Genomic DNA, 12,536 nt, shown 5'->3' with positions numbered 1-12,536 from the left:
TTCTATCATTTAACAACTATGTACCACTATTTTAAAGTCTGCATTTTCAACAAATTAAGGTCATATGTATGAAACAAACTTACACTAGCCAATGATACTCAATGGAGCATAACTTTTATACCATAAAAATACTATCGTTTTTCAAAGGAGTAATAAGTTAGCACCAAAAGTATGAGCAATTCTTTTAACAAAAAGGTTAAAGTCACTGTGGGATTTTTTTTTGTCAGAAAAACGGTATAGGATTGAATTTTCTTCCATATATTAACATTACAGTAATTCATTATACCATACTCTTCTTTAAAAAACAGAACCACATGAGAACATATTGAAAGTACATAAGAAACAATAAGCTAAGAGTAAATTTTCCTATAGGGGCTAATGAAAGAGAGCTGGTACTATTCCTTAGACCAGTCCAACAAGCCTGTGTAGAATATAAGGTAGCTGCTAGGATAATTAAGTATATAAATTGACATGTTGAATGTTACCAAATTATTGAGTAGGTACAGAACGCACACACACACACGCACTTCTTGTAAACACATCTTAAGACAGTGTTAATAGCACTTGAACTTCATGTTTCAGAGTATACATGAAAAATTCTACTGTAAGTACTCCTTAATAATTGAAACTAGCTTTGATTTACTGTCTCACATTTGACTTATTTGGTTGACACAGTCCTATTGTGTTAATGTCATCTAAAAATACGAGTGTATTAATTAAGATGTCCACTGAAATGTAAATGAAAAGAATAACCATTTTGGAAAGCAAAGCCACTTTTCACTATTTGTACTAGAAAGAGTTTTGAAAAACTTGTCCCTGCAGTCAACACAATAAATTTGAAGATGAATATGTAAGAACAAACTAATGATTCTTTAGTTATTATTTTTATTTTTTTAATGTTTATTTATTTTGAAAGAGAGAGAGATAGAGAGTGAGAAGGGGAGGGTCAGAGAAAGAGGGAGACAGAAAATCCTGTGCAGGCTCCGCGTTGTCAACACAGAGTCCAAAGTGGGGCTCGATCTCACGAACCAAGAGATCATGCCCTAAAATCAAGAGTTGGAGGCTTAACCAACTAAGCCATCCAGGCGCCCTGATTATTTTTTAAAATAAACTCTACTCTCAATGTGAGGCTCAAACTCACGACCCTGAGATTAAGAGTCCCGTGCTCTACCAGACAGGTGCCCCAAACTGATTCTAATGCAAGTTTGTACCCAAAGTACAAGTTTGTATACAAAAGTATTTAACTTGTGAAGTATTCTTTAAAAATGCAAATAAGGAAGTCTATTATTCCCACATAACTAGTACTTATTAATATTTTAATCCTTACTCCTCATGGTGTAATGTTTTCTTCTCTCCAGCTCGCTATGCATACAGGAATCTCCATCATTTGATTTGGTTGATAAGAAAAACTCCTTTCCTACTTTCCAAAATTAACTTTTGAATGATAAATATAATTATATATGCTCATTACATTTATTTAATCACTGTTAAAGGAACTATATGAACTCATAAAAAACAACATATTCATTCTAATATTCATGCTTTACACACACACACACACACACACACACACACACAAGCAGTAAATGAAAACTTAGACGTTTATACCAGATGCTAAGCTTGCTGCCTGATGCCAACTAAGAATAAATTTTATATAAGTATGCATACTTATATAAATGTAGTCATTTTTAACAAGATAAGTTAGATCCAAACATATCCATGCAATTACAGATTCACATATGAAAAATAAACATGTGCATATATATTCATATATATTCACATTTACATGTATAGAATATGACATAGAGATGCCAATTTACTCTCAGATGCCAACTGGAAACAAGACTGTAAGTATATACTTAGATAATCTTGTATCTTGATAAACATATATGTTTATGAAGATAAACAGAAAAATGTATGGAGTACATTTTTTAAATGAGGTGAACTCCTTATGTCTTAGATATATTTTGAAGTCTCTTTTCCAGCTCTTTGCTCTTCCTGTGCCCTTTTCCATTACTCAGTTTTATTTGCAATATTTAGAAAAGGCAAGCTTTATAAAATGCCACCTGAGATCAAAGGTCATTATTGTGAGGAGAAAGATAATCATTTCTCAATGCTTTTTACCACTAAAAATTAATTAGATAATGCAAATATGAGAAAAACAGAGAGCTGGTTTTCTTTACTAATGCATCTTGTCACAAAATAATAGCACTGGGATGTGTGTGTATTATTATGCATACATTGAGACCAGTACATATCTCCACACCTAAGGTACAGACCATCCACCGCTGTAGGGTAAAGGTGAAGATTAGCAGGGGGGCATCTTTTAAAAACGATTTCTCCCTTATATGAAGATTTATGAGGTCATGAAGCCTAAAATGATTTGTTGGGAAATCACCTAAAATGTGTGAGAAAACAGGAAAACCAATGGTGCGTTAATTAGAACAAATTATCAAGGCATTCACCAGAAGCTTGAAGTGAGGTTCCTCTAAATGTTATTTCAGGATTAAAAAAGTAATAAAACTCCTTAGTGTCCCCCATAGGTCACACAAAGCAGAAAATGTATGCCCAATCTCCTGCCTGATTTGTATTGGTTCAGTGGAAATTTACTTTATATCTGGACTGAGTTCTTTTCTGCCAAGATGGGTAAGGCAACACTGTTTGTTTTCATACATAAAATATTGTTTAAATTATATATTTTTGATTAAGTCTGTACTAATTTGGGGACATGTCTTCTCTAATCCTGTCAATGAATGAGGTCATCTTTGTGAGAGGACTTTTATTTCAAATGTTGTGTGGATTCAACACACCAATGAGGGACTAAGCACCCTGCCTAGCTACCTTCGGGGTTATATAAATTCAAGAGTCCCAGCTGGGGAATCACACTCTTGATGAGATTACAGTGACTTTCTGGATCTCAGTGATGCTTGCAGGAAATCATTATCCTGAGTGACAGGAAAGCCAGATTCCCCAGGAAGAGAAGGGGGTGGAGAGGTAAAGAATAGAATTGAGTTGATCAGCATTGTTTAAGACAGCCTTCACTGCTCCTGCAGGTGCAAACACTGACAAAAAACAGCCTGCTCCCAGGAGGACTGTGGAGAAACCTGCAGCCCTCAGTTCTCCTTCCGGTATTGCTGTAAAGCATGGTGTTCCAGAGAATTCATCCCTATGAAAGCCAGAGCCACATACCAAAGAACTTAAACTAATGAGCTTAAAGGGCTGGCTTCTGTTTCCCTCCTAAATAACTTTAAAAAGCAATGATACTTTCTTGAATAAAAGAATGATATAACCCAAACCCAAGTACAGTTTACACTGACATTAAAAAATGAATACAAAAAATTATCAATCTGTCTCCGGCAATGGTATTATTTAAGTTCTGTTATATCAGCAATGAAGACATAAATTAAACAACCTAAAATACACAAAACTACCAAAAGCCGCCACCTTAGAATTTGAGTATTTTTTTCTTTTTTTGTGCCTGTTGAGCAGTCACGTGAACTGTGACATCTTCAGGTTGAGCCTGCATCTACACACTTTTGTTTAAAATATGGCAAGTCCAGAGGTGGCTGGGTGGCTCAGTCGGTTGAGCATCTGACTTGATTTCAGCTCAGGTTATGATCCAAGGGCTGTGATTCCAGGGTCATGGGATTGAGCCCCACTGCGGGCCCCCCTCTGAGCACAGAGCCTGCTTAAGATTCTCTCTCTCTCTCTCTCTCTCTCTCTCTCTCTCTCTCCCTCTCTCTCTGCCCCTCTCCATTTGCTCTCCCTCTCTCTCTCTCTCTAAAATAAAAGTTTAAAATGAAAAAAAAAAAATATGGCAAGTCTAAAAAAATTCACCTCCTGAAAGCTAAAAATGGGATATCTATACCTTTTTTACAATATATAAAGTGCAGCACTAAACAATACTCATCATTTTAATAAAGCTAGACATGAACTTTCAAAGGGCAAATTAAAGGCAACTTGATGTTGAAATTTACTTCAGAATGCATAAGGCTATAAATTGAGATAATACTTACGACATTTGAAAATTCTGTAACTAAAGTTAAATATATCTTTCTAATATTTATTCATATACTTTTGAATCCAAAAATCTCAGTGATTCACCTGGGTCTTCGGAATTCTACTGTGAAACAACAGGATGCTTCTAATACAATGATTTCCAACCTGGAGTGTTTTGGGCGACTGTTATTCTTCTACTAATCAGAAAATTATTTCTAGTTTTCCCATTTATTATTAATTAAAGAAATGGAAATCATCCATTTTTCGATTCTCATATAATGATGTGAAGTATACTTTTTCCAACCAAAAGCAAAGCAATTTAGAACTGCAGTTAGCCAATACAGCCTCTTTTAAACTCTGCTGAAATAGTTTTCCTGTGAAGAATCCCCTATAAGTTTCTTAGACTCCAAGCATCTAAGACCTTGAAACTGGGAACACCTCACAGCATTTGGCTCACCTTGTCACATAAGAACTTGACACCTTAATGAATCACTGAAATTTTGCAATAGAAAGTATGCAAGTATGACAAAAGATAATAGTAGCTACCAATGTTTGCCTTTAGATATTTGATTATATTTTGTTTCGGCTTCATATGAAACTTCAAAACTTTAGAGTATTTTGCGTTAAGAAAAGGAAAAGCTTTCCTGATGGTGAAGAAAACTACATTTTTTTTTCTGATTTGGTTCACAAAGAATGCTAAAACATCAAGTTATATAGGTTCTCAATTTCTTTTACTGACAAAATTTCAAAACCTACTTGGAGAAGGGAAAATTTTATTCTATATACAATATTGTGGATGGGAATACACATAGTACATCGATAAAATTAATAATTATGATCTAAAATGATACCTAGAAAATGTTAGAGACATACCAAAAATTTTTTAGCAGAAATATTTTCCTATATCCTATTTATAATTAATATATTGTAGAAATCATAGACCAGTAACCCACTAGCTTTGCTAGAACTTTTAGCAAGCACAAGTATAGCATAGGTCAGTAAATCTGAGAGAACAATTATTTTGTGATATATGATAATCTCACAGTCTAACAACTTACTGTTATTGCAATCATAAACAACTTTATTTGTTAACAATACTTCAATTAAAATATACAAATTAACATAAGTATAGCTTCTACTTTTTAGATTACACCTTTCTTTTTCTGTTCTATTGTAATATATATGCCTTATATACTATGTGATATATATCATATGTGTGATATGATATATGTACGATATCTATTTGTGATATATGCATGATATATATATATGTGTGTATATATATATATCACATATGTGATATGCATCAGACTAACTTTCCTCATAATTCAGATTCATTTATCATATAACTGTATAATATATATATTATACTCACATTTTATTTTGGCCATTATCCAGATGTCAACTAAAAATATTTATCAGTATTACCATTAACTGGAATATTAGACCCCTTTCTAAATGAAAGAGAGAACCAAATGAGTAACTGGATATGTTTTATGACCCACTTTTTTGGAGGCCTTAAATATGATTATAAGGAGAACTCAACTTTTTTGGTTTTCAAATTGACGTTTATGGCCAGGATTTCTCTGATTAATGGTGGAGAACTCGCAATGGTTTTTTCATTAGTATCCATTCTCTGCGGGCCATTGCTCCTACCACTCCTCCTGCTTTGCCAATATTGACAGTTCTTCCTCTTCCGCCTCCTCCTACACGAACACCACCACCCTCACCATCACCACTGTGATGGTTTTAGACTATGACAGCATGACGTTTTACAAGACAAACCTAGCTAACCTTTGTAGATGGAAAGCTGAGTTGTTATAGTATGTAATACAGATGCTAAAGTCACATCAATGTGGTGGTAGAGCCCGTTAGGAAAATAACTGCCTAAAGGAGAATGTGTGTCTAAAGAATAGGACACACATCCTGGGTTGGTAGGAAGGAAAGTAACAGCTGAACGCCATGACTTGGACATGGGTCCCAAAGTGACAAAAAAGGCGCCCACTTTTGGTCCTAGTATTTAATGCAACTACTGTATTTAAGCAAGTCTCTTGATAATGCTATGTAGGATTATATTTCAACTGATTTTGGTAAAAACACTTCAAGTCACATCTTTCTAAAAAATAAGTAAGTTTATTGTGTTATAAATGAGTTGTTTAGTGATGAAAATGTTCTTGGACATATAAAAATAAACTGTAATGGGATGGTACGCAGAAAGAAAAAAAAAATTTCAACGGTCCACAAATTAAAAAGGTGTTTCTGAAAAACAATTATATACAGTATTTTTAACCCTATGTTAAAAGTTCTTAGAGGGAGTGTGAAAGGAAACTAAATGTAAAACAGAGTAAAAAGCAAAAATTAGATTAATAACATCAATACTATAAAAATGATTAGAATTAATTCTACTTATATGTTCCATATGCTTAGATTTCACTTATGAATATATATACAAATACATGTGGTTATATGATAAATGAATCTTAATCTATCTACCTACCTACCTACCTACCTATCTGGCAGAGACAAAAGTTAGATAATTCTATGTCCCCTCAGAGTCACTCTACTAATCCTGTTTCATGCAATGATACCTTTAGGTAAGATCATTGCTGATCAGCTATTGAAAAACGACCATCATTCTTTTCTTGATCAAGTTGTTGGACCATTTTGAAGATGTTGATTAATTTTAAAGTAGACAGTGAACTGTGGAAATATTCTTGTAAAATGGGAGGAAATAGGAAGCCACATTAAAAAATATGAAGAGGTGACTTTTCAAAACTACCAAAGCTATGATTTGGATAGTCTCTAACATGTATTCAAATGAAACACAATAGTTACACCAAACACCAAACCTCTATAATTACAGTGCTTATCTTTGAATTATTATAGATCTGAGAATTTGAGAAATATTTTTTTTTCTGTATTATATAAAAAGTGAAAATAACTTTAATAAAATTTTTTCTCACTAGGCTAAATTCCTTAGCATCTTGGATGTGGTCACTGGACTGCATCTGGTTTGGAATCCTCTATGACAAAATACCAACCACTTCTATAGACCCAGCCCAAAAACAGAGAATGTTTTAAGGTCCATGAATTACTTAGAGGAATTTAGAGTCAGTTCCAAATTTTTTGGTCATAAAGATGTTATCATCAAAATAATGTACTTGGTTAAAACCATATTTCTGAGAATAACATGCAGTTTTTGGTCTCTCTCCTTTTTTCTTTTTAAATAACAAAATTAAATGCCATATAGTCAGTAACTATTATAATTTAACTTTATCAAGTTATTACATGTTTATCTAGCTCTTTAGAAATACATTTTGGTTAATTTCCCTCATTAAGAGGATATATAGTCTTAAGCATTCTACACTACCATAATATCAGCAAATCTTGGGCTAGAGCAAGTCCTCAAATGTTTAGATTGAAATTTCTCCTCAGAGAGTTTCCATATATTACTTCTTTTTCTATGAATATCTTTTGCCCCATCTTTGTGCAAACATAGCCACCTTCACAAAGGTAACTAACCAGCAGAGTATATTAATAAGCCTAACTCTTTTTTTAAGCATAGAATTTATAAGATGTAGTGATTAATATTCTTTCTGCCACTTTTCTGGAGTCTTTTTTACATGTATATTCTGTATTTTCCAGGAAGTTCTCTGTATAGCCACAAAAAACTACAGTTATTTTTGAAAAATGAGTTGTTTATAGATAGAGGATGGCCTCTGTCTCCCGAAACACTATTTTTCATTTTGAACATTAGTTTTTTCACCTTGGCTTTGCTACATTTCTAACAGTAGACCTGAGTTAATTAATCTTAAAGAGAAATTAAAAGGAAAAAAAAAACACAACACTAAACAAAACCTAGTTTCTGTGAAACTACTTTTTTCATTATGGTAAATGAAAAGAAACAATGCTGAGGGGTTCTAGAGGGTCTAAGCTCAGACTTACGGCATCTTTCCAGAAATTTTGAGACATTAACTATTTCTACCAATCTCTTCTTTAAACCAGACTCAAGAAGATGACCTTGAGCATGACAATCCTTTCTACCAATATGCTCCTTTCTGATTTCCCTTTAATCTGTAACACTACACTCTCCCTGCCCTTCCTCCCTCCCTCCCTCCTTTTCTTCCTTTACTTCTTTTTTATTCAGGTCAAACAAGAGTTTCCAGTACTCTGTTAAATATACTTGAAATAACAAGTCATACTGTAGATTCTCAGTATGTTCAAATGTTCAAGGCAAGTATTCTTTTTGTTTTCTTATTCCTTGACAAATTCTAGAATACTAAAGAAAACTTAATACTTCATCACATAATCACGTGAGGTAACCAAGCAGAGATCATAAACAGCAATTTGTATTTCTTATTTAAATCTGGGGAAGAACTAAGCCAAGGATGAATCAAGGAATCCCAAGGCTTATAAATAGGTACGAGATTGCTTCCAGAGCAATTATATCATCTTAATTCAATTATATCATTTTAAATGTGTCCATTTCTTGGATTGAGAGTTGAGAATGAAGTAGGAAATTAAGTATCTTAGATGGAGGGCTGACTAAGATGTAGAGTTAGGGATTTCGAAGGGTATTGTAAAAGGTAGAAATAAAGAAAATTTAAGGTCCTTAAGCAACTGTGTGTGTGTGTGTGTGTGTGTGTGTGTGTGTGTATGAACATATATGTATGTATACATCCACAGCACTTACCACAAACCTTAGAAAATAAGAGTTCCTACCTGAAGATTTGTTAAATTGAATTGAATTTATCAGGGGTTTTCTATGTGCTCAGTAACATACCATGTATTCAGGATTATACAGCATAGGTACAGACCTGCCTAGGAGAAGTAAAGACACACTATTTAAGAAAGACATTTAAATTTTACTCTTTATCTTGTTAACATTGTTCCATTTACAAATATAATTTCTTTCCTCACTACAGACTTGTTCAATAGTGTTGTTGCTGCCACTAAACTAGTGTTTTTCAAATTTTTTTGACTGCAACCAACACTTAGAGATACATTTTACATAGCAGCCTAGTACATGCATACACATACATTTATGTATACATACAAACTGAAACAGAAGTTTAACAATATGTACTCTTACTATATGTGCTGCACTCATATATTTTATGTTCCACTCTGTTCTGTTCTACTTTCTAAAAATCCTTGTGGTAAGCCAACACATGGACCACTAATGTTCTGTCACCTGCAGTTTGAAAAACACAGCTCTACGCCACACAAATAACATATTCATGTGAAGAGAATCACATGAGGAAAATCCAAAAACCACCCCACTTCATAAAGAATTTAAATTTAATTCTCTGCAGCAGACTTACACAAAAGATCTATATTTCTTTGGGGACGGAAAAGGCCAATGTTCTCTATTTTGTTTTTCATGGATGAAAATTAGAGCACACGAAATATTTAATGCTTACTAGCAGATCTTTTCAATTTTCATCCATCTATATACAACTGAGAATTTTAGCTCTTTCCCTTATTCTTGACTCCACCAAAACCATCACTGGTCTCATCTTACCTACACACAAGAACATTTCCCATAGACAAATCTTTCACCAGCACAGTTATTTTTCTACCACCAATTCACCAACACTCGCAATCATCCTTTCTGCACAATTAAATGAATTAAATGTACATAGTCTATCTTTCTTTTAAAATGTATTCCACTTTTTTTCACTCTGTAAGGTTTTGAAGAAAATATACCTTCTCTGGAATTTGCCAGAATTGCTGAAATATACAGAAATGCCATAAGTCTTGGTGGTGTATAAACATATACCCTTTTCCCCTCTCATCCTCTTAGATCATTATCCTTTTGATTCTATCAGTCATCCAGGTGTGTGTGTGTTTAATTTCTGACCAGGAAACTGCACTTTCAGCAGAGTTTTCACCAATTTGACACTTCTTCACGTTCTCAAGAATGTCCTCTAAAGTATGAATTTAGATGCAGAGGAGATCCAAATGGGACACCATTTTCCACCCATCTTGGAAGCATTCTCTTTTAGCTACACTTTGGAATTATTCTACCAAATGTTTCAAAGACATAAGTAAAAATAATAACATCAGCTATAACACAATCTGTTTTCCTTGTCTCTGATTCAGCTGCCACTCCACTGAACTTGAGCTTTAGCTCTGACTCCCAAACCAAATGTATTGAGTGAAGTCATAAAAATATTATATTCCCTCATTTTATAGTTTCCATTCTTTGCAAAACTTCTGTAACTGCTGAAGCAAAGCAGACATCCATATCCTGCCTTGACAAAGTTCCTTCTAGATACTGCATTGCATCCTGACTTGAATATTCCTTTCTACTTGGTTTTTAGTGCTTTCTGGGTTAGTATCTCACCTGTCTTAGGGTTTATCACTATTTTCTCCCAGAAAACCATCAGCCTTCTCTATTATCGCTCACTAACTTTCTTTACCTCACAAATAGTCTCTCCTTATTAAGAAGAAAAAGGAAAGTTCTTCATAGTTACTTTTTATCTCAGAATGTATATCTACCTGTTTTACTCCCCCCACACACCTATCTTTCAAAACAAAAGTAAAATTTTCCAATATTTATTAAATATGTTCTCCAACTAGAATTCACAAGCATTTAACCATTTCTTTTCACAATGATTTTCTTAAACTAATTCACATTTAGAATAACTCCCCATGTCTGTCAAATAAAGAAAAGAGTAACCAAACGAAGGTATTGAGTTAAAGGGAAACACACATACACTCTCCCCCACCCTCCGCCCCCATTAAAAGTTAGAGAAATTAATGGCAATGGTGTGCCTTTGGTGAGGAAGGAGGAAGCACACTAATGTGTTTAATTTGGCTCATCACATTGACCGACTTGACTGGGTGAGTTGTGCAGTTTTCCTGGGCATTTGACAATACAAGAACAAGGAAAACTTGTTTATCAGGTTTATCTCTTTCCAAGTGAAATCAAGCCAGTTATTTGGAGAACTGGACGATTAAAGCAAAAATCCAGAAAACACAAGCTACAACAGAGTTTATCTGGGCTTTAATTTCTGAAAACTATAAGTAGCCTGCCTGTGTACTGAATTATCTGTAAACATAATTGTCTTATTCTCTACTTTTCATTGACGACTTTAAAATAGGAATGAGAAATTGCATAGCATCTTTCAGTATGCAGAGTATACAAACCTACATATAATATCAAAAAGTTGTAACTTAGTGGGTATTATTATCCCCATTCTATAGATGAGGAAATAAAGTTCAGATAAGTTATGCTGATGTACCTGACATTTCAACTGTAAGTTACCCAATACTATGGGCTCTTCCCATAACACATCATCTAAATGTGGCCACATGGCCCGAATATAATTTTTAATTATAAAAGAAATGAAAAGCCAAGAAACTAGTAGTATACTTTCCTAATATAATCTATATTTGGTTTTATATCAAAGAAATACATCTTGAATATTACTTCCTTAAAAAAGTAATTTTTGCTTTGCCATTTGCTTTAGAGTAAGTAATGTAATGTGAAATAAATCCATTAAATATTAAGAAAAGGAAAAACAGGACAAATTTAACAGGCTCGCTCTCATACCTGGCTTCAGATTCTTAGGCTGTTAAAACAAATTAAGGGAAAGCTCCGAAGTTTCACAGAGGAAAAAAAAATTCTCATAATGTTTTAGAGTAGAAGTTAACAAGCCTGCTGGGATCCTTTTAGCCCCTGCAGAGCTAAGTCTTCAACATTATTAAATGGCTGTCGCATCTGAAGTATGGTGCAACATAACTCAATAAACAACAGAAAACATATGATGCTGAATGGAGGGAGGCTTGTCGATTAACGTGCAGAATAATTCAATCTTAGGACAGGTGTTTGTATGTGATGGAACGAGATACGACTGAAAGATAGACCACCCTTGTGCCGCTCCCCCAAATATTTTGAAACTCATAAGGACAAGAGCATAATGCCAGATGAAAAACTATGTCAAGAATGAACAGAAGCACCACAAAGCAAGTGAAGGAATAAAATTACACATACGCAAAATCTTCAAAATTTACACTGATTACAATAAAAAGTATTCTTGAAAACAAATGTTTGTAAAAGATGGTATTTTCTCGAGTGTTCCACGTTCCCAACCAAGATCATCTACATTCTAATCGGTGACTGAAAATCCCACATAAAAACGGAAGAGTTGGGGCGCCTGGGTGGCGCAGTCGGTTAAGCGTCCGACTTCAGCCAGGTCACGATCTCGCGGTCCGTGAGTTCGAGCCCCGCGTCAGGCTCTGGGCTGATGGCTCGGAGCCTGGAGCCTGTTTCCGATTCTGTGTCTCCCTCTCTCTCTGACCCTCCCCCGTTCATGCTCTGTCTCTCTCTGTCCCAAAAATAAATAAAAAACGTTGAAAAAAAAAAATTTAAAAAAAAAACGGAAGAGTTTACCATTATTTTGGGTGCATTTTTGCCTTTTAATGACTAATCTAAAAATAAAGGAAAACTAAAAGAGATGTGAGTCCTTTATCCAATGTAGATATATACTTGGGCCATTCACTAAATCTTGAATTTAACCTACTAATTT

General features: G+C 34.1%; 1 protein-coding gene across 3 annotated transcripts in view; it reads right to left on the bottom strand.

Annotated features, from left to right (window-relative positions):
- Positions 1 to 12,536, bottom strand: part of CXXC4 (CXXC finger protein 4) — a 49,307-nt gene that overhangs the window by 7,699 nt on the left and 29,072 nt on the right. The gene's annotated exons all lie outside the window — the stretch shown is intronic.

Source organism: Panthera pardus, unplaced genomic scaffold (assembly GCF_024362965.1).
Source record: "Panthera pardus isolate Hobbes unplaced genomic scaffold, ASM2436296v1 HiC_scaffold_13, whole genome shotgun sequence".
In the NCBI taxonomy this organism is placed as follows: Eukaryota; Metazoa; Chordata; class Mammalia; order Carnivora; family Felidae; genus Panthera; species Panthera pardus.
Note: the sequence above shows the minus strand (reverse complement) of the source record. Positions and strands in the feature narration are given on the sequence as shown.